General features: G+C 50.1%; 1 protein-coding gene across 4 annotated transcripts in view; it reads left to right on the top strand.

Annotated features, from left to right (window-relative positions):
* Positions 1 to 22,187, top strand: part of CARD11 (caspase recruitment domain family member 11) — a 114,785-nt gene that overhangs the window by 43,321 nt on the left and 49,277 nt on the right. For all 4 annotated transcript variants that reach the window (XM_070484131.1, XM_044747093.2, XM_070484133.1 and 1 more), the window contains exon 2: positions 11,863 to 11,945. The gene's annotated coding sequence lies outside the window, so the exon portion shown is untranslated. The remainder of the gene's footprint in view (positions 1 to 11,862; positions 11,946 to 22,187) is intronic.

Here is a 22,187-nt window from a genome sequence, read left to right as displayed (position 1 = left end):
CTATTTTTAATTTTTTAAGAAATCTCCATACTGTTTACACCAATTTACATTCCCACCAGCAGTGTACGAGAGTTCCTTTTTCTCCACATCCTCTCCAACACTTGTTATTTCTTGTCTTTTTAATAATAATGAGAGTTTAATAATAGCCCTTCTGACAGATATGAGGTGATATTTCATTGTAGTTTTGATTTGCATTTTGCTAATAATTAGTGATGTTGAACATGTTTTCATTTGGCTCTTGGCCATCTGTCTATCTTCTTTGGAAAAATGTGTGTGTGCATATCTTCTGCCCGTTTTTTGATTGAGTTTTGTTTTTGTTTTGTTTTTTCGTTGTTGAGTTGTATGAGTTCTTATGTATTTTGGATATTAACCCCTTATCAGATGTATGATTTGCAAATATTTTCTGCCAGTTGGTGTGTTGTCTTTTCATCTTCTTGATGGTTTCTTTTGCTGTGCAGAAGCTTTTTAGTTTGATGTAGTCCCAATTGTTTGTTTTTTCTTTTGTTTCCCTTGCCTGAGGAAACATGATATTCAAAGAGATGCTGTTTGGGGGCTGGCCCGGTGGCTGACTGTTTAAATTTGCGCGCTCCACTTCGGCAGCCCAGAGTTTCACTGGTTCGCGGATCCTGGGCGCCGACATGGCAACACTCATCAGGCCATGCTGAGGCAGCGTCCCACATAGCACAGCCAGAAGGACCTACAACTAGAATATACAGCTATGTACTGGGGGGTTTGGGGGATAAGAAAAAGAAAAAAAAGAAAAGATTGGCAACAGATGTTAGCTCAGGTGCCAATCTTTAAATAAAAAAAGATGCTGTTTTGATTGCTGTAGCTTTGTAGTGTATTTTGAAATCAGGGTGTGTGATGCCTGCAGCTTTGTTCTTTTTTCTCAGGATTGTTTTGGCCACTGGGGTCTTTTGTTGTTCCTTATAAATTTTAGGGTTCTTTGTTCTATTTCTGTGAAAAATATCATTGGGATTCTGATTGAGATTGCATTCTGTAGATTGTAATCTAGATTGCTGTAGATAATATAGGACATTAGGTAAAATAGGATATTTTAACTATGTTTATTCTTCCAATCCATAAACACAGAGTATCTTTCTATTTCTTTATGTCTTCAATTTCTTTCAATAATGTCTTAAAGTTTTCAGTGTATAGGTCTTTCACTTCCTTGGTTAAATTTATTCCTAGGTATTTTTTTCTTTTTGTTGTGAATGTAAATGGGTGATATTTTGGTTTAGTTTCTATTCCATTCAAAATATTTTCAAGTTTTCCTTTTGGTTTCTTTTTTATCAATGTGTTGCTTAGGACTGTGTCATTTAATTTCGAAATATCTAGAGATTTTTCAGGTGCTTTTCAATTATCAATTTCTAATCTAATTCCCTGCGTCAGAAAACATATTTTATATAATTTTAATATTTTCAAAGTTATTGAGACTTCTTTTATGGCCCAACATAAGGTCTTGGTGAATGTTCCATGTCCACTTGAAGAGCATATGTATTCTGCGGTTGTTAGCTGTGGTGTTTTGTGAATTTCCATTAGGTAAAGCTGGTTGATAGTGTTGTTCAATCTTCAATATCCTTGATTTTTATCTACTTGTTCTAACAATTACTGAGAGAGGAGTGTGGAAATCTGCAACTATTATTGTGGATTTTGCTAATCGTCCTTTCAGTTTTATCAGTTTTTGCCTCATATGTGTTGAAGCTTTATAATTAGGGGCATACACGTTTAGGATTGTCGTATCTTCTTGATGAATTGACTCTATTAACATTATAAAATGCCCCTCTTTATCTCTGGTAAGACGCCTTTTCCTGAAGTCTACTTTTCTAATCTTCATCTGGCCATTGCAGTTTTTATGGATAGTGTTTCCATGTTTCTACTTTTGCTTTATCTGTGTCTTTATATTTAAAGTGTGTCTTTTATAAACTGCCTATAGTTTAATAATTTTTTAATCCACTCTAATTTCTGTCTTTTAATTCAAGGGTTTAGTCCAGTTGCATTTACCATCTAAGGGTTTGTTTTCTTTTTGATGCGTCTGTTCTTTTTTCAATATGTTATAATCTACTTAATAGACTGTTGTTATTTTTGCTTCAAGGTATAAATTATCTTTTAAAGAAATTACAAGTGAAAAAATATTTTATATTCACTCACATATCTACCACTTCTGGCACTCTTCAGTCCTTCATGCAGATCCAGGTTTACATCAGGTATCATTTTTCTTCAGACTGAAGAATATCCTTTAATATTCTTTATACCACAGATCTGCTGATGATGAATTTTTTTGGTTTTTGGTTTTTGGTTTATCAAAAGAAAGAGCCTTTATTTCATCTTTTTTTTTTGAGGAAGATTAGCCCTGAGCTAACATCTGCCAATCCTCCTTTTTTTGCTGAGGAAGACTGGCCCTGAGCTAACATCCGTGCCCATCTTCCTCTACCTTATATGTGGGACGCCTGCCACAGCATGGCGTGCCAAGCGGTGCCGTGTCTGTACCCGGATCTGAACCGGCAAACCCTGGGCCGCCAAAGCAGAATGTGTGCACTTAACTGCTGCCCCACTGGGCCGGTCCCTATTTCATCTTATTTTTGAAAGATATTTCACTGGGTGAAGAATTCCTACCTGGCTTTTTGTTTCAGCACTTTAAAGATGTGCTTCCATTGTCTTCTTCCTCGCATTGTTTGTTATGAGGAATGCAAAGTGATTCTTATCGCTATTCCCTTGTATGTAATGTATCCTTTTTCCCTATCTGCTTTAAAGTTTTTCTCTTTATATTTAATTTTCAACTGTTTGATTGAGATATGACTCTGTATGGTTTTGTGTTTATTTTGCTTAGAGTAGATTGAGTTTCTTGGATCTGTGGGTTGATATTTTTTGTCAAATTTTGAAAAATTGTTTAAAGTAATTCTTCTCCCACTATTTCTCTTTCTACTCTTCCTCTGGGACTCTAATTATATGAATATCATCTCACAGTTCACTGATTCTCTGTTCATGCTTTTAGGCCTTTTTCCCCCCTGTGTGCCTCAGTTGTATAGTTTCTATTGCCCTATTTTCAAGTTCACTGATTTTTCTCTTCTGCAATGACCCGATTGTTGTTAAGCCCATGTATTAAATATGTAACTCATATATTCTAATTTTTATGTCTATAATTTCCATTTGGTTATTTCTTCTTTCATATCTTTCTCCTTATTATGTTCATGTTTTCTTTAAATCTTTGATGTATTTCTGACAGATGTTTTTAGTCCTTGTGTGCAAATTCCAACATTTCTGTAATTTCTGGTTCTGTTCCTATTAACTTGGTTTTTCTCCCACTTATGAATCAAATTTGTTGGTTTATGCACATCTAGTAAAAATTTTTATTGAATTCTGATCATGGTGGATGCCAAGTTTCTAGATTTTGTTGTCTGTAAGTTATGATAAGCTTTGATCTGGTAAATAGTTAATTTATGGATGAATAGGCTTGATTCTTTTGAAACATTTTTTTCTTTTTTGGTGAGGAAAATTCACCCTGAGCCAACATCCATTGCCAATCTTCCTCTTTTTTTTCTTTTTACTTGAAGAAGATTAGCCCTGAGCTAACATCTGTGCCGGTCTTCCTCCACTTTGTATGTAGGATGCCTCCACAGCATGGCTGACAAGCAGAGTAGGTACGTGCCTGGGATCTGAACCTGCAAACCCAGGTCCCCATAGCAGAGCACATGGAACCTTAACCACTCAGCCACGGGGCCGGTCTCCTGAAACTTATTTTTAAGTTGTGTTAGGTACATCTAGATTAGACCTTATTCTGGAGTCAGAGTAGCCCCACTCCTCATATGTGGACTTTCCAGGCCTCTGAATTCCCGGGGAGCTCAGTGGGGTCTCTCCAGTCAGGCTAGTTGGAGCTCTAACGTCTCTCAGTCCGGTGTGTTGTCTGAAATCTCTTAGTTCACAGCCCCTTGGCAGGTGTTCTCTGCCAAGCTCATGGAGTCTTGCTGGTGCGTGTATAGTTCAGCATTTAGCCAAACACTCTTTCTCTGTGTAGTTCCCTGCTCTTGGCATCCTTCGTCCCGGATCGCAGACCTTAGCAGCCCTCAGCTCAGATCTCCATCTCCTCCATTCAGTGAGGCTGCTGTGCTCTGTTTCGGCTCCACCTCTCTGCCCGTGGTCTGTAAACTGCACCTAGGCAAGGAGCCAGAGTGACCGTGAGGCTTACCTCATTACCTTGCCTTCTCCCTGGGTCAGTCCTGAGCCTCCTGTTGTCCTGGGTCTACAAACCGTTGTTTCAAATATCTTGTCCCATTTTATAATTGTGTAATATTTTCATCGTTATTCGTAATGTGTTACTTTCCACGCACCTCACGACTGACCTGAAGTCACCAGGCCAGATCAGAGGGTATTATAAAAGATGGCAATGAAGTAGCATCTATTATAAGTAGAATTCATTGGGCAGCCTGGCCCCAAATAAGAATTCAAGTACCCCAAAAAATCTTTTGTATGAAATACTGGATTTTTATTAGAAGTAATGGTGGGGCTTCATCCTTACTTTGCAGAAGCCTTCACTTTACAAAAGGACTAGCTACAAGCAGTCAGCATTCTTCCTTAACCTGTTTAAGAGATTGGAAGGTGACCGTTCGAAGCAGAGGTAGGCGCTGGGCAGCGGAGCCCCGAGTCCTGGAAGTTGTTTCCAGGCGGAGTTGTCAGGAATGATGCTCACGTACCCCTGACGTGTCGCAGCATGTCCTAGCATCTGGGGCCCCCAGGTGGGGCCAAAACAAAGTGAGGGGCGCTGTGGAAAGAAGCATGAAGACCTGGTCTGACTTCGGGCTGAGTTACGCCAAAGAATCTTGAGTGCATCTTGGGAAGTCAGAAACACCATCAAAGACCAGGCAGGGGTTCCAGCCAGGAGAGACTGGCACGTGTGTCAAATCACGGTTCTGGAAGGCTTAGAAGGGGAGTGAACAGGTAAGTCAGCAACGCATGTCGATGCAACAATGAGGAGTAAGTTAGAGCTGTGCTGGGTGTGTGTGCGAACCACCTGCCGAGCTTGTGATAATAAATCTCTGATTCAGGTCTGAGCTGAGGCCTGAAACGCTGTGGGTCCGACAGGCCCCAGGAGAAGCTGCTGCCGTGGGCCCACAAACAGCAGCCTGCTGAGGGAGGAACTTGAGTCTGTGGGTTTGCAGAGGGTGGGTCCTCACGGAGGATCAGCTGACGTTTGTGGCACAGCAGAGACCGTGGCACGAAACCCAGTATTTGTAATGGAGAAAAAGGGTTTGATTTACACAAACGTAGTTTACCCGTGACATTTAATCCTTGAAGCCGCTGCACCTGTTGGGGCTGACAACCACACCTGCGGAGGGGGGTCAGGCGCCAGCATCCCAGAAATCTCAGCTGTGACCCTGGGAGAATTCCCTGCAGAGCCTCACGGAGCCAAAACAGGAGCTGCTCCTGCTTGTTCATTAACCCAAACGCCAGCAGAATTGCAACATGCTTCAACTAAAAAAAAAAAAAGGCAAGAAAACAACCCTCAAACTCTGTTACCTCTGCCGTAAACTTTTGTCTAGAATATAATCTCCTGTGCCGTGACTACAGGGTAAGTCTAAAGTTTGCTGCTGCAGACCCGGGGGGAGCGTGGCTCGCTCTCACACCTCACAGGTTTTCATGTGTGGCGAGTCTGCACACCTGCTCCCGGTGCACACGCAGGGCGTGTGCACAGCCACGACCTCTGCACGTGTGGAGGACACATCCGCACACTCTTGGATTTTAGACACGGATGCAGAACACGCTTTGGTTGATGTTAACATTATTTCCATATGGCTCCAGCAACCACATGGCCTGGGTTCTTCTCCCCATCACGTTTAGGGAATGAACAATCGTGTTGTCACTTCAGCTTCCTGGAGGATGCTCGGAATGCTCCATTTCTCCTCAATAAGACTTCAGATCCTAGTGAACTCCGGACTTGGGACTGAACGGATGAGCTCACACAGGGAGGACAATAATGAAAGTCCCTATTTATTCGGCATCTACGATATTCCAGGCTCGTGTTTCAGAGACGCTCTTAATCATCACTAACATTCCGCCAGCTGTGGGCATCATTGTTCCTATTTTATGGATCAACTATTTATAGGTTCCTATTTTATAGAGAAACCGAGGCCGGGGGTTGGAGGAACCCGGCGGCTGTTGGGTTTTGCATGTTTCATAAATGTAAATACCACCGCCTCCTGCCATGGGGAATGGAGTTTTCGAGAGAAGACAGAACCAAGCCTCTGACCAGCCGGAGAGCCCAGCAACTTCCCACTGACCCAAGGAGGGGACAGCTGAGCCAGGACCCACCTCGATTCCCCACCCGAGTGAGCGGCCCCCTTGTCCTTTCCAGACGGGGACAGCCAGCGGCTTCGGCTTTGTCCGCGCCGCCCTCCTCCCCTCTCCGCGTCTCCAGGCCGCCTTCCACGGCGACTTCATTAGCAGCGAGCTGCTAATTAAATTTCATATTTATGATCAGAAAATAAAATCGTTGGACCTTTTGGAAATAGGATTTTATGAGTTTCAGCTCCGTCAGCTGAGTCAGCAGTCAAGGGCCTGCCCTGTTTAGAACTGTGGTTTCAAGGTGGAGATAAATAAAACAACGAGACCGAATCCTCAGTCGTCGGGCTGGCTGGCCCTGGACGCATTCCGGGGTCTTGGCAGGACAGACATGAGTCTGCTCTGGGAGCATCGTCGGGACAAGGAGCTCCTCTCTGGCAGCCTCCTCAGGGTTTGGAAGGGCCGGGCGTGGGCCTCCTACACCAAAGCCGCTGGTCCAAGTCGGATGCATTTTGTCTCCAGGGTCGCCGAGCTCCAGTGGGGCTGTTTTTGTTGCAGAGCCAGCTGTTTTGTGTTCTTTTTTCTTCTTGCCATACTAGAAAAAATCATTCTTCACCCACAAGCTCAGGCTGGAACCTCGCTGGGTGCGTGTGCGGGAAGCCCCCGGATGCCACTTCCCCTCGCGTGTGACTAGTTCCTGCCGCCTCCTCCGAGAGCTCTCAGCACCCTTTCCTCCCTGGCCTCTTCTGGTGGCTGCCCGTGAGAATTCAGCTCCGCCTGCCCTTGGATGCTGGCGTCCCTTGTGTTGCGCCCTTGACCGGCCCAGTGGGACTGCCCTCACACGGTCACGGACAATTCTACCATCTCTTTTTGACCTCTCCAATGGGGACTGTTTTAGAATCCCAGAGAGCTGGAAGGGACTTCGAGGGCGTGTGCCCACCCCCCCCCCCCGGACATGCTTAGACATCCTTTGCCCTGAAATTCGCCCAACTGGAAAGCTTCCCTTGGCTTGTTTTGATGGGTTTAAGGTCCTTGGTGCCATAATTTACCGTCTCTCCTATCTGAGCTGGGAAGGCTCAGCTCTCTCCATGGGAAGAAGAGAAAAGTGGAGGGGGTGGTGGAAAGATCATTGTGCAGAGGTATGAGAAGACCGGGATGGGTCTCTGCGTCTGCGGGGGTCCAGGGCCCAGCATTCAATGCCTCCACCTTGAGACCCTCTCCTGCAACATGGAGGGCAAAGTGACCTATTGCACAGAGCGGCTGATGTGGCACCAAAGACCCCTCCCAACTCTGCAGTGCCGTTCCCTGGGGCTCTGACCCCGTAAGGCTGCGTCTTCGCACCCTACTTTCCTTCCGTTGATTCGCTCAGGGCGTCCTCACTCAGTGGACGACGTCCCTCTGGTGCCCACTGCTGAGCAGGTAACAAGAGGGAGGCCCTGACCTTGGGGAGACCCAGCAGGTACTGCCATGTGTTGTGGGCTGAACGTTGGTGCTCCCCCACCCACCCCAAGAACTCGTGTGTTGAAACCCTGAGCCCCAGTGGGATGGTAGTTGGAGGTGGGGCCTTTGGGGGTCTTGGGGTTACATGAGGGCATGATATGGACCTTCCTGGTGGGATTAGTGACCTTAGAAGAAGAGGAGGAGACGCCAGGACTCTCTCCCCATGAGTGCACACGGGGACAGGCCGTTTGAGGACACAGCGAGAAGGTGCCACCTATGAACCAGGAGCTGGGCTCAAATCTGCCAACTCCCTGATCTGGGACTTTCCAGGCTCCAGAACTATGAGAAATAAATGTTAGTTGTTTAAGCGGCCCAGTCGGAGGACTAGATATCATGTGACCTCAGGCAAATCCTACAGCCTCTCTGAGCCTCGGTTTCCTGGTGACAGAGGCAGCTGCCACACAGGACTTCTGGGGGAACTGAAGGAGATGCGGTTGAGCAGGGCTCCCCTCCCATGGTGTTCCTGTAGGGAGAGCTTTCAGAATGAGAGGCCGAGAACGAGGAATATTTAAGGATCTAGCATCTTCTGAGAGGTCCTCCGAAAGCTCCTCCCCTTTCCAGAGTGTGGGGCGGGCTACCTTCTCCCCGCTCATTTCAGTTCAAGCCAACGATTATGCAGTGAGCGCCTAGAACATGAGAGGATGACCAGGAGATGCCAAAAACTTTCGGTCCCCGAGAAGGAGTCTGTCATGCTGAGCAGAGCTCCCGGAGGGGAGGACATGTGGCTTCCTGAGCGCTCACCGCATGCAGCCGCCGGGCTCACGTCTTCCAAGCATCAACTCTTCATCCTCACGCCCCCCCTGCCAGGTTGGCGCTGTCACTGTCCCCATGTGACAGAGGAGAAATCTGAGATTCGGAGGATGTGCCAGAAAATCTCCCTCTGCTCTGCAGCCCTACCCCCATGTGCTGTGCCCCGAGGTGACCTGGAGAAGCCCCATCTGTGGGCTCCCTGACCTTTGGCTTCTGCTTGGGTTAGGCTGATGGGAGTGCAAAGGGAGGACAGAGGTGAGGCATTTAGTCCCCTGGGGGTGGCCATGCCCCTCTCACGAAGGCTGGCCTCCTGTCCTGCAGCCCTCGCCGTAGGATGAGTGTCTGCAGGCTGCAGTGCCCACTGTCTCCCCCCGCCCCTTCAGTCCAGGGAGAACTCCCCAGGTGGCAGCCCCAGGGGACAGTGCTCACTAGTCCATCTTGGCCCCCTGCCACACCTTTCTGGACTGTCCCTACATTACACTCTCCCAGACCTACCCTTACAACACCTGTTTGCTGCCAGCCCCTCACTGAAACAGGTCCACGTCTTTTTTTTTTTTTTAATTTTTATTGAGTTAATGATAGGTTACAATCTTGTGAAATTTCAGTTGTACATTAATGTTTGTCAGTCGTGTTGTAGGTGCACCACTTCACCCTTTCTACCCACCCCCCACCCCACCTTTCCCCTGGTAGCCACTAATCTGTTCTCTTGGTCCACATTTTTAAATTCCTCATATGAGTGGAGTCATACAGAGATTGTCCTTCTCTCTCCGGCTTATTTCACTCAACATAATTCCCTCAAGGTCCATCCATGTTGTTGCAAAGGGGACGATTTTGTTCTGTTTTACGGCTGAGTAGTATTTCATTGTATATATATATACCACATCTTCTTTATCCATTCGTCTGTTGATGGGCACTTAGGTTGCTTCCATGTCTTGAAACAGGTCCACATCTTGCCCAAGGTCACCCAGCTGGTCAGTGGTGGCTGCCGCGTCCTGCCCTTAGCCCTGCCTGGGTCTTGTCTGAAGGTGCCCAGGGAGGAGGAGAGCATCTGAGGTGAGGGCAGTCAGGGAGGGTCTCATGGAGGAGGAGGTGTTGCTGAGGAAGGGCCTGGGCTGGATAGGAGTTTGACTGGGAGACATGGATGGGAGATGTTGCAGGGTGCACCCTTTTCCTGAAACCACCGTGACAAATTACCATGAACTGGAAAGCTTAGAACAAAAGAAATTTATCCTCCCACAGTCATGGAGGCCAGAAGTCTGAAATCAAGACAGGGCTGTGCTCCCTCCAGAGGCTCTAAGGAAAGATCCTTCCTGTCTCCTCCAGCTTCGGGGGGCTCCCGGCATCCCTTGGCTTGTGGCCGCGTCCTCCATCTCTGCTTTCATCATCACATGGCCATCTTTCCTTTGTGTCTGTCATTGGATTTAGGGCCCACCCTAATCCAGGAAGACATGTTAACTGAGTTCATCTGCAAAAACCCTATTTCCAAATAAGGTCGCCTTCTGAAATTCTAGGTGGACGTGGGTTTTGGGGGGCGCTGTTCAACCCAGTGCATGTGAGAAGGCGTAAGAGGATGAGAGATCCAGGGGGAAAGAAAGAAGGAGCCAGACTGGAGGAGGGGATGTGTGGGGTGTGCAAAGTAAGGGACGGTGTTGCTACTCGGCGAGTCGAAGGCCTGAGTTTACAAAGCCTAAGGCCCAAGTGTCGACGAGGCAGGAACTGGAGCTCTCGCCCCTCCTGGCGGGAGGATAGGTGGGCGATGGGGCCACTTCGGGAAACGGCGCGGCAGTGTCTTACGAAGTTAAGCATGCCCCTACCGTGTGAGCAGCAGCCCCCTTCCTAGGTATTTACTCCAAAGAGATGACAACCTATGCCCACACGAAGATTTGTCCAAGAACATCCCAATAAGTCACTTTGGGAAGCAACCCCACTGTCCATCAACAGGTGGACGGATAAACAAAATGGAACGTATATCCATGGAATACACTCAGGATCAAAAAGGAGCAAGCTGTTAACACCGCAAATAGCCACACCTCAGAGTGCTGAGCGGAGCGAACCAGCCCCTAAAGAGAGCTTGCTGTGCTGTCCCATGTTTCTGGGGTCCAAGAAAAGGCAGCCGGGATAGAAATCACAGTGGTGGTTGCCTCTGGGGGTGGGGGGTGGGGAGTGGGATGAAAAGGGCCATAAAGGAACTTTCTAGGGTGATGGCCGTGCTCTCTTTCTGGATTGGGGCTTCGTTGCATAGCTGTCTGCTTTTCCAAACTCAATGAACTATGTGCTTAAGATGCATGCAACTTACTGATCGCACCGGCGTTATTTTTAAAAAGGAAAGGGAACAGTAAGTTTCTCATGATGGATGCGGGTCAGGAAATAGAGAGAAATGAGGTTGAAATGGTAGATTGGGGCTCTGTGGTCTGGGGCCGTGGAGCATTGGGCAGAAACTTGTGTCCAGCCTCATAGGCATGGAGCGGACGTGGCAAGCTTCCAGGAAAGGGGTCTGGGCTGATCTTTCTGGATCACCTGCGTGTGCAGGACACTCGGACAGGCGACTTTCACGCATCAGTTCCGTCCACCCACCCGCGACTCTCTCGCTCTCTCCCTGAGCATTGTGCTAACCCATCCACGGTGAAGTGTCTATACCACAGGGCCTCCCAGGGGAAGGGTGTGATCAGAGCTGTGCTGCAGCCTGCAGTGTGAGGTCCAGCTGGAGAAGGCAAGAGAGAAGACACGGTTGTCAGAAAGGCACTGGGTCAGTGGTCCAAGGTGGCTGCTGGGTGGGGGCGGCCAACAGGGGGAGTCGGAGATGTCGGGAGGAGAAGAGTATGATGGTGCGTTTGGCTCTGGGCAGCTCGGCGTGGAGCTTGCGGAAGCATCTTCCCTGGAAAGTTCTAGGCCCCACACTTCCGCCAGCTGGCCTTCAAAGTCAGGGGACTGTGGTCTCCTAGGCGAGGTGTCCTGGTCGAGGTCGGGCACCGCGGCAGGGGCCAGCAGGAAGGGCAGAGCTGGGTGACGCTGGGGTCCTGCCCACTCCTCTCTCCCCGCTAACCCCCCACCCATGCTCACTGCCCCCCCAAGGGCAGGCATGGCCCCGGCTCTCTGCAGCACCCCGCCTGCCAGAGAGACCACAGTCCCCTCCTCTTGTCTCAGCCTCCCCCCTCCATGGAAAGTCACCCACAGACTCTGCTCAGAACAAAAATAAAAAGGGAAGTATGGCAGCCCACCGCAGCCCCCACCTCTGCCCCTGCTAAAAATAGCGGTGGCCTCTGAGTAGGGTGTCGTGTGGGCTTCCGGGGGCGGCCGTTGCTCCCTGCAGCATCATCGTTTTCTGGGGCCCGGCAGGCGATGCGCCAGAAGAGAGGGAATTTGAGAGGACCCCGGAGAGACCTCAAGCCAGACCCAGGGCAGAGCCAGTTTGCAAACGCGTGAGTATATTTCCCAGCTGGCCGGTCCTTTTCCTCCGAGGCACGCGTGTGCCGAGCTCGTGAAGCCCCATCCTTGTTCAGGGAGAATCTCCTGCCCCAGGTCAGGGGGCTGCTGTGTGACCCCCGCTTCCCGCCACCATTCCCTCTTGCTCTTGTCCGAACCCTGTGCTCTGATGGCATCATGCATGTTCCTTTTCATTTCTTAATTCCTTAAACAACACAGTGGACTCTGAACAGCTGGTGCCGGGCCAACTGTTTTATGCTGTAGCTTGATTGCACAGACTGTGGAATTGAGCCCAGAGAAGGCTGTCAATAAATGCCTGATGATCGATTCGGACAGAACGCTCCTATTCCTACGTGCTGGTTTTTTCTAACTCTCTTTTGATGGAGGACAGTGCAGAGGGCTGAGGAGTCGGGGGTGAGTGCACAGAATGCATTCTTGTTGAAGGAGTGAGATGCCCATGGCCCCAGCTGGGTGGAGAGGAAGTGTGGGCAGTGTCTGTTTCCAGAAGCCAGGGCCCTTGCCTTTATCTGAATCTCGCAGCCCCGGAGCCTTGCCCTCTCTGGGTTCCCTGCCCTTCCCCTGGGATCACCTTTCAATCAGTTCCTCCTTGGAGGGTTATTAAGATTACGTTTGCAAGGAAGTGAGCCTTTTGCTAAAGGTTATCCAACAGTTAAGCCAAGGCCGGGGTGGGGGGCGGGGGGCTGGGGGGCCCTGCCCTCAAGCAAAATGGAATGAGAAAAAGATATTGGAGAGCAGAAGCAAGCAGGACACCTTTGATCCGGAATCCAGGGAAAAGAGGCACAGCATGGGGTGAATGGCTCAGCAAGGAGGCAGAAGGACCAGGACCCCCAAGAGGAAGTCACCCCCCACCCCTCCCCACCCCCGTATCTCTTGGAGGCAGCTGAATGAGACGCTTCAGGAATCCATGAAGTCCTGCAGGCTTGAAGAAACTTTTGCAGCCCCTGGGGATCCTTGGCTTACTGGAGGCTGTAGTCTACTTCTAGCGGGGCAAACTGACGTCACGGGCTTGAAGAAGTCAGCAAGGTCTTAGAGGCATCCTTTAAACACAGTGCTAAATTGGTGGTGCCTCAAAGTCACGCAGTGGGTAACATCCCTCGATGCAGAAATTTCACCACCTGCCGGAGGAAGACGCCCTGCCTGGCCTGCAGCGTCCTTGGGTAACGCGGGGCGGCCAGCCTTCAATCCCGGCTTCGTACGTGGACTCACTCGGAGCTCCTCAGCCACAGGCAGGAAGACATCAGTGATGGTAAAAGCAGCCGGGTACCCCCAGCCTGCTGCTAACGAACCTTGTTCCTGACAACCTCGAGTCTGTACTGATCTCCAGCGTCTGGGTGCAATTTTGATGGGTGCCTTATGTAATTATTGGTGATTATATCATTCGGCACACGCCAAAAAAAATGGCTTTCTGGTTTGCACCTGATTTATAAGCTTTCGCTTACACAGCAAGAAGCTAGAGATTATCTCTGACATGAATATTCCCAGATTCCTGTCACTGTTACTTTCAGATTCTCCGTGAAGTGTTTCCATCACAACCGTGCAGGAAGGGTAAGACATCGGAAAAACCCAATCTTGTATTTGCCGGTGCGTGGTAGTAGGGAAAATGAAAAGACATGCTCACCAGCCAACAACCAGGACAAATTCATTTAAAGATACTTTTACGCAATAGATGATTACAAGAGAGCTAGGGAGCGCTCCAGAGCTCTCCCCTGAGAAGGAAAATTGGTGTATTTTGAGATGTTTTGCGACCTCCTCTCCCTGACTCCGCTTATCTCGCAAAGATACGTGGAAAATGTGAGTCTCAGTGTTTCTATGTTTCCAGCTCTCTCAAGGCTTGAAAACAGGTGAGCTGGCCTAAGGAAAATTACTCAAGTTCACATGCAAGTTGCCCACCGTCTCAGGAGCTCTTGGGAGCAGGGATGTGACGGACGCACGGATGCTGAGCCAGAAGGAGCCCCTCCTGGCCAGACTCTGCTTTCCCCCTCCACGCTCCTGCGCTCAGCCTGCCCTCCCCAGCCCCTCCACCATGCCTCCTCCCTTGACAGCGTCTTGCTTCATTTCTCTTTCCTTTTCACAGCTGTGCACCTGCGGGTACTAAATAAAACTGCTAGTTCTGGTTCCCTTTTCTCTGTCCTCTTTCTCTCTTCTAACCCTCCCCTCACCTGCCTCTGCTGCCTCTGCTTCTCTGTCGTCTTTTCCTTGATGCAGCAGCCCGCAGAAGTCACTCTCTGGATTCCCACGTCCGCCAGAACCTCTGGTTTGAAGAGCCACTGGAGCGCTACAGTGGAGAGTGCGTGTGCTTGCCTCGCGGGGCCCCAATCCAGCCTCGCCCCAGCTCCCCTCGCCCGTGATGCCCCCTCCTCAGGCCTCGATTTTGTTATTTCTTCATCAGAGTTGTTGACGCCTGCCCGCCAGGGCTGTCTAAGGAGTTGGTCTTGGTTCAGGACCCAGCACCGCATAGGCACTCAAGCAATTGTAGCTGTTTTTATTTTATTCTACTCTATTGATGGAGGTGACCTTCACATAACACAAAATGCACCAATTTAAAGTGGGCAATTCGGTGGTATTTATCACATTCACAGTGTCATGCGACCACCACCTCTGTCTGGTTCCAAAATATTGTCGTTGCCCCCGGATAAAACCCCTTACCCATCGGCAGTCACCACCTCCATGCTCCTCTCCTCCCACCCCTGCTCAGCGCCATTCTGCTTTCTGTCTGTCTGGATTTGCCTATTCTGCACATTTCATATAGATGGAATCGTGCAATATGTGGCCTTTGGTGTCTGGCTTCTTGCACTCAGTATAATGTTTTCAAGGCTCCTCCACGTTGTAGCCTTTTTACGGTTGAGTAGTATTCCATTGCACGAATAAGGTGTCTTTACTTTAAGGGTAACCGGAGAGGATAACTGGGCAGAGGAAGGTGGGAGAAGCAGGAACCTTGCTCGGCGCCGTGATGCAGCAAGCATGCCAGAAGCAACCCATGGGGGTCTCTGCCCATCACCCTCGCCCACCCCACAGGGCAGCTAGGTCTTGTGGTGGAGCCTGAACTCCGAGCGGCCCCTCCGAGGGGCACGTCGGAGACACGAGCAGCCATGGCCAGCCTTCCCGAGCTGTCGTCTGGCTCTGCGCTGGGTACATCATAACAATTAATTACAGCCAGCCGTTGATTATCAGAAGTAATAGGGGACTAGACTAACACAGAGCTAATTGAAATACGGGGCTGCGGAGATGGTAACGGAGGGGGCCTCGTTCCATGAGAGAGCTGTTGATTCTGTAGTTAATTATGAGTAAAGAGACCCTTTCGGAGTCCCACTCTTCCTCCTTCTCTCTCTCTCCCTCTCAGAAGCCTAACGTTTTGTTGCAAGCACAAAGCTATTTTGGTCCCAACATAGTGGATGCTCAGTTAATGCATTTTAATGGACTTGCTCCCTTGCCGTCTCTCTGGCAGAGCATTTCAGGAGAGAAGATCGGACTGGTTTAGATTTCGCGTCTGCGCCCGCCTAATCTCGCATGCAAACGCTCGCTGTTGTAATAATTGCGATCATAAGAGAGCCGGGTGTAGGCATCACGCTTTGTTCTTCTAAAAACTTCTGCGGTAAATGGCAATGTCTCCCCAAGACATGCAGGAGAGGGGAAAACGGAACAAATCAGGCATCTGGAAGCTCCGCAAAGTGGGTCGTCAGTCCCGGCAGGGTTGGGGAGATGGGGTCGCTGTTTCTGGCTTGCCCAGGAGCCCTTTCCTGGACGGGCAGAGGTCCTGAATAGCGAGACACCTCTCTTCTTTTCCGGCTCAGTTAAAAACTAAAAGTCAGTGCTGTGTCCTCTAACTTTCCATCAGCGGTGCCTCCGTCCGTCACCCCTTTTCTCCCGGGAGGCAGGGCCGCGGTCTAGAGTAATCCTAGGGTAGCCAGCAGAGGACCACACGGGACTTGCAGAGAGTGGCTCTTCTAGCTCTTTGGCACTACAGCCGTCCTTTCTGAGACTCTCCCTGCCTCCACCCGCGCCGTCTGCTGTGGCTTTTTGTTCCTGAGTCGTTCTGTCCCCTTCTCTGATATGGAGTGAGCGCTGGCTGCGTGTCAGACACCCACAAGTGCAGAAGGCACCGAGCCCTGCTTGCTCAGGACTGTGTCTTCTGAAGGTCAACTGGTGACGAAGCTACCGTCAACCTCCTGCCACCGTGCACAAGGACGCAATGACCTGTTGGGTTGCTCCCAACAATGCCGGCTGGTGTCGGGTTGTCAATTTTCAAAGGATTAGGATTCTGCAAAGCAAGCCGGACTCCAGCACGCCGATGGCTAGAATGGGCCGTCCTTGCTAATGCAGAAGGTCCTTCGGATTCCGCTGGTGCCCCGGGGAAGGAGCACATTGCAGAAATCAACCGTTGCCATAACACTGCGGCGATGTTTGGGACCACCAGCCAATGAAGAGCTCTCCCCAACAGAATGGAGGACCAGCTGGCTTTTTTGCATTTTGCCCAGCGAAGACGGTTTGTGACAAGATGGCCCTGTCTCTGTGGGTCAGAAATTGGAGGGACAACTCTTCTAGACGTCTAATCCGTGACTGATTGAGAGGGCCAGCTAGGTTGGTGCTTAGATCTGAAATGCTGGTGCAGCGAACAGACTGGGTACAAATGAAAGACATAGGGTGCCATCAGCAGGCTGTCGTGGTGAAAGCCTTCGCCACACGCGCCGAGACGGAAGTCTTCTCCGCTGAAGGGAGGAAATACAGCAAGAAGAGAGCCGGCGCTTACCCATCGGGAATCGATCACTTCGTAAATACGAAACGCCTACTTGCGTAAGATCCTTGCTGGGCCACAGGGCGGACGAGGAAATGTGGGATGGGGGAAGATCACAGGCGACATGGTACACACAAAGAGATGCTAACCCCACCCGGTGGGTGAGCTGCAGGTGGGAAGCCCAGACAAAAGGGTTGAAGACAAGTCTTTAAGTTTTTTCTAAATTCTCTTTGAGGTGGAGGTAATTATACGGGACACGTAGGCGGAGACCCTTGTTTCCATCACGAGTTTGCCGCTGGCTTCTGAAGGGTGGCCTATGTGATATTAATTAAGTGCCTGCCATGTGCGCTGCAGCCCCCCTAAGATGTACATGCTGCTTGTCCAATTTCACAGACCAATAGATGGGGGCTCAGGGAGGTTAAGCAGTGTGCCCAAAGCCACACAGCGGCAAATGGTAGGACTGGAGTTGAAACCCAGGACTGTCTCCCTTCGGAAGCCTGTCCTTTCCGCTAGAACAGAGGGAAGCTGTCAGTTTTATCTGTTTGTGCAAAGGTTTCTTGGTTTGACTCTCTTTTTGTTTGATCAGAGTTCCTGCCATCCTTCCCCCATGGCCGCTATGTTTTGGGGGTCGGGGGGGAACGATGTCACTTCACAACGTATTTGAACCTCCCAAGGGCGGGAGGTGCGTCTTCCTTGAGTAGGGTGCCCTGCGCGTGCAACCCCAGCATCCAGTTCTCTCAGCCTGCAACAGAAGGGGTCTTCAGAGGCAGCCCAGCTTAACAGAGTCACTCTCCCCCGGCCCTCACGCCAGCTCCCTCTTTCCTCTGCTGCCCGGAAATCTGCCCACTGAACTAATGGATGAGAAAGTACAGACTGGCCTCCAGCCTTGAACACCTCGGGGTCAAATAAGGAAGTCTGAGGTCTACAGAGAACCCAGGGCTGCCGCCTCCTGCACCAGCGTTTCAACCAGCCCCAAAGGCTTTTCGAGAAAGAGGCTCTGGGATCCCCGTGCAGCCCCGGAAAGCCAGAGCTTCGTGCCACCTCCTCCCCCGGGGGCTTCTCTGCTGCGGCTCAGGTGACCTTCCTGGTTTCACTTGTTGGCGTTATTTTTGGACAATGATGGGAGCGTTCGAGAACTGGAGGCGGAAACTCCCCAGCCCCCATCACTGCCACCCTGTCCCCATAGAAGAAAACCTGAAATTGCATTTTTCCGGATCCTAACCTCCTGGTTGATTGAAATCCTTGGCAGAGTTATTTTCAAAACACATGGAAATGTGTCGAGAAGCATCCCCGCGTTTTCCTGTTCCCGTGAAAAAATTCATAAAATAGACGGCCCCCCAACTAGAAATGGGTTTAAAACGGATGGCCGCATCGCTTCTAAGTACATTTTCAGAGCGTCTCATAAATGTGGGAGCGGGGACTCCAGTGCTCGGCAATGTGCCGCTGCGGCTGGGGCCTCAAAGGATGGGTGCGATGCTCTGGGACCAGCTCTGGGCCCCGGAGATAACTTCTTCTGAGCTGCAGGTGGCGACCCCGTGACCCGCTCTGCAGCCCCCTGGTGAATCGCTGAGCTGTGCCTCTGATTTGCATGCTCTGAGCCTACGCTTACCTTTGAAGTCTGGGCCGGGCCGGGCTGTCATCCCAGCTGGCTTCGCCCTCCTCTCTCTTTTCCACCGGTCACCGCTCCCGTCTTTCTCTCTCTTCCCTCTTCTTCCTGTGAATCTTCAGGTTTCTCTTTCTCTGCCTCCTTAGTCGGCTCTGAACATCCCTGAGCTTGTTGCTTGTGTCTTATTCTCACTCGTCCTTGTCTTTTTTTTCCTCCTGAACCTGCTCAGAGTCAGCTTCTTCCTTTTTCTTACTCTTCTGTCTTGTGCAGCTAGTAATGCTTGATGAATCAAGTGAGTGAGTGAATGAGTGGAGTTCCCACTCTCCGGCTTCAAGTCTGCTCTGAAGTATCCACGTCACCAAACTTTGGGGACGTGCCCTGGGTAGACATCCAAACGCGTCGGCCCCCGCCTGGTCTAACGTTTTAACCTGTCTCACGCTCCGATGGGATTCCAATGCCAGCCAGGCGAGGGGAGGAGAAGGTAAAAGGGGAAGCTTTAAGTCTGAATGTGGCTCCCGCGGAACCTTCCAGCACTCATTCTTGGCTGCTTTCCAAGTGGGGCTCTTCTTGGATGACACTGGTGACCTTTTCTATGAAATGCAAGGGCCCAACCTTTTCACTTCGAAGATTCCAGGGGCCCCTGGGCTCACCCCACACACTCACCCGCCAGCCCCAAAGGCTCCCGGGAGCAGAATTCTTGTTAATGCTCAAGTTTAGGGCAGTGCCTTTCCCGTGTCCGATTTTGACCCTTCCAGACTGCCTCCACGCGACCCCAAATCAAAAAGTAACTCCTGGTTCCCTCCCACCCCACCCGCGCTAGAGTTTAGCTTCTCTGCAATTTACGCACCAAGATGCATGTGCTGTGTCCCGCTTTGGGGTCGCTTTTGTGCAGTAGGAACCCCAGGTCTCCAGGCTGACCCTGGAAGGAGACACGATCGCTCTCTGAGCAGGTGCGTGGAGAGCTCGCCGCGTGCTGGGCAGCGTGCTCTGCTTCACAGATGAGTGTGACACGAGTCCTCCTCTCAGGGAATTCACAGCAGACATGGAAATGAGTCACTGCACAACAGAGAAACACGCAGGAATGTCGGTCCATGCTCGGCATCCAGGAGGATGCGGAGGGAGTCGGTGCTCCTCTTGGAGGGGTCGGACGGGGCTTCACAGAGCCGCGAGCCTGGGCTGACCGTATCATTTGCTTCTTGGTTGAAAGATTGCTGAACACAGTTCTGTGACAGTGGAATATTTTTATCAAAAATCCTTAGGTCGTTAGAGCATTCGATTCAGCAGACATCTCTTGACAACCGACCACATGCTGGAGAGTGTGGCTGCAAACCGAGGCTTAAGACCTGAAGAATTCTAAGAGGGACCGTGGACTTGCCAAGTTATTCCCAGCCCAAATAGGGAAACGGTAGCCAGGACACTAAAGAGCACGCCCGTGAAAAAGAATTTCGTCGGGCCCACAGATGAAACAAAGGGTCTGTCTTTGAAAGCACAGAGGGCTCCTGAATTGGAATCAGCTGGTGGTCCCAGTGACTTACAGCCCCCTACAGCAAAGGCAGATCTGTTGACCAGCCTTTGAGGACAACCGCAGCAGAGAACATATTTCATTATCGTCGAAGCCAGCCCCATGGCGAGGCTGCCCTTTCCAGGAGTCCGAGAGGGTGACCTCACTCTTGGGTTTGGCAGAGTGGTCCAGCCGTGGCTCCCGGAGACCATCAGAGCTGTCAGTTTGCTGTGTGCATGGCTCTGGAATCCAGACGGCGCAAACGCTCATGAGGAGCCAATGTGAAAAATTGACATGCATTTCAGAACAATTTAAATCTGTCATTCCTGATTGTGCTCTTTTCGGCAGCTTCTCTGCAGTGGTGGTAGGAAAATGGGAGCTCGAGGTCGGGGGGGAAGCAGTATCCTTTGGGAATGCAAGAGGCATGTGCCCTTCCAAAATTCTTTGTCTCCATGGAATAAGTTTGGGCTGGCGGCAGGCCTGGGGAGGAGGAGGGGTTAAGGTTTGCCATGCCCTTGGCCTCTGGGTTCCGTAACTGTGCCATGCTTCACCCCCCACCAGATACTGACTTCCTACAGATGCTTCAGCCTTTCCTAAAAGGTACCAAGTCGAGACATTTTTATTCCACAGAAACCTTTGGCTCTTTGCCTGGCTCACCTGAAAGTAGATGGCTGGGGCACCTTGAGGAGTTCAGGTGTAAGTATTATAGGTAGCCTGGTGCCTGAGGAGATGCCAGGCGGTGGTGGGCGTGCCTGGGCTGAAGGCTGAGAAGCTTGGCTGTAATGTGAGATGGGTGCGTGTGGAATAATGAGATTGACTGAAAAGTGAGGGGTGGCTCAGCATTTGAGGCAGGACCATAGTGGGCAGGTGAGCGCCGTCGTCCTGCCCGTGCATGGCAGGCCAGGGATGGCTAGGCAAACAGACCCTGGTGGAGTGTGGGGGTTCCCGTCTCCTCATGGCATTGCTAACCCCTCAGAGTCACACCACTGTCTGTTTGTGGGCAATACTTAGTCTTTATTGATCACTTGCTTACTCTGGTTTTGTATCTAGAAAAAAGGAGCAGGAGCAAATAGATAAATAAGGCTATTGCTTAGATTGTAGGGCTCAGAAGTCTGTGGCTGGGACCAGCATGACTTTCTTAGAAGGCTTGGAGCTTACTTGTCACATATATCAGTTTGGATGGTTTTCAGCTACAAGTAATAGAAAGAAAATCAGAGTTTTATGCATACTAGGGATTTTTTTCTTCTCGTGGACCAAGAACTCAAAGGTTAGCTTGGACCCAAAGTCCTTGTAGCATCCTATGCAGCCGTACTTAGAGTGTGGCCTTTGTCTTCATGCTCACAAGATAGCTGCTCTGCTTCAGATCATTGCATCCACATTCCAGGTAGGAAGACAGGGGCAAAGAAAAGGTTCTTCTCCCCTGATTCTGCCTCCCTCTAAAGAGCCTTCCTGGATCTCATCCAGAAGCTTCCACGTACGTCTCGTTGGCCAGAATTGTGCCTCACAGCCACCTCTAGCTGCAAGGGAGGCTGGAAATCATCTTTTAGATGAGCACAGTAATGCTCCAAACAAAATCGGGGCTCTGTTCATGAGAGAGAATGGCTATCGGGCCGGCAGCTGGCAGTGTCTGCCACTCGGCTGTGAATTTGAAACGCTAATTGCTGCTTTCAAAATATGTATCAGTGAAGCCCTGCTGATTGCTGTACACATGTAAATTGATGAGAAATATTATCATCACAATATTTCAGGGGAATGAGCTCAGATAGACAGAGGTTAAAAAGTTAACTGGGATGTCAAGGAAGATGCCTGCAGGGGAATTTTCCAGCTTCTTCTCTAAGTGCCCTTTTTGTAGGCATGAAGGGGACTGTGAGAGTGGGGGGAGGTGGGGAGGCACCCAGGAGGGGGTGATCCTGGTCCCTTTCTATGAGCTTTAATTCTGGGGCTATAAACCCTCTAGAGGCTGGAGTGCCGGTGTGTGCCAACGTCTCTTCAGTCCTTCCACGCAGGCAGTAGATCATCCTTTTAAATAATCTTTTTCCTTTTTTTTGCCAGAAGTCCTTTCAATTAAGTGGAGGTTTCATTGGAATAATTAAACCCTCCATCTCCAGCCTCTCGCTCCAATCATCCAGGCAGATCAATTAACCAGAGATGCATTTATCTAACTGACTGTTGACCCCCTTCTGGTTTCAGAGCTTTTGTGCTGGGTCGGCTGTTGGAGAGACGAGGTGTCTGCCTCGCAAAGACAGCTCATTGCCAGAGGGCTGGGTACTCTCTGGATTTGAGGCGATTGCAGCTCTTTGCTTATGTTATTGAGGATTTTATTTTTGTTTATTCACCCAACAAATGTACATTGAACACCTGCCAAGAGTAAGCCCTCG

This window comes from Equus asinus, chromosome 14 (assembly GCF_041296235.1).
Source record: "Equus asinus isolate D_3611 breed Donkey chromosome 14, EquAss-T2T_v2, whole genome shotgun sequence".
NCBI classification, from domain to species: Eukaryota; Metazoa; Chordata; class Mammalia; order Perissodactyla; family Equidae; genus Equus; species Equus asinus.
This window is presented reverse-complemented; position numbering and strand designations above follow the sequence as displayed.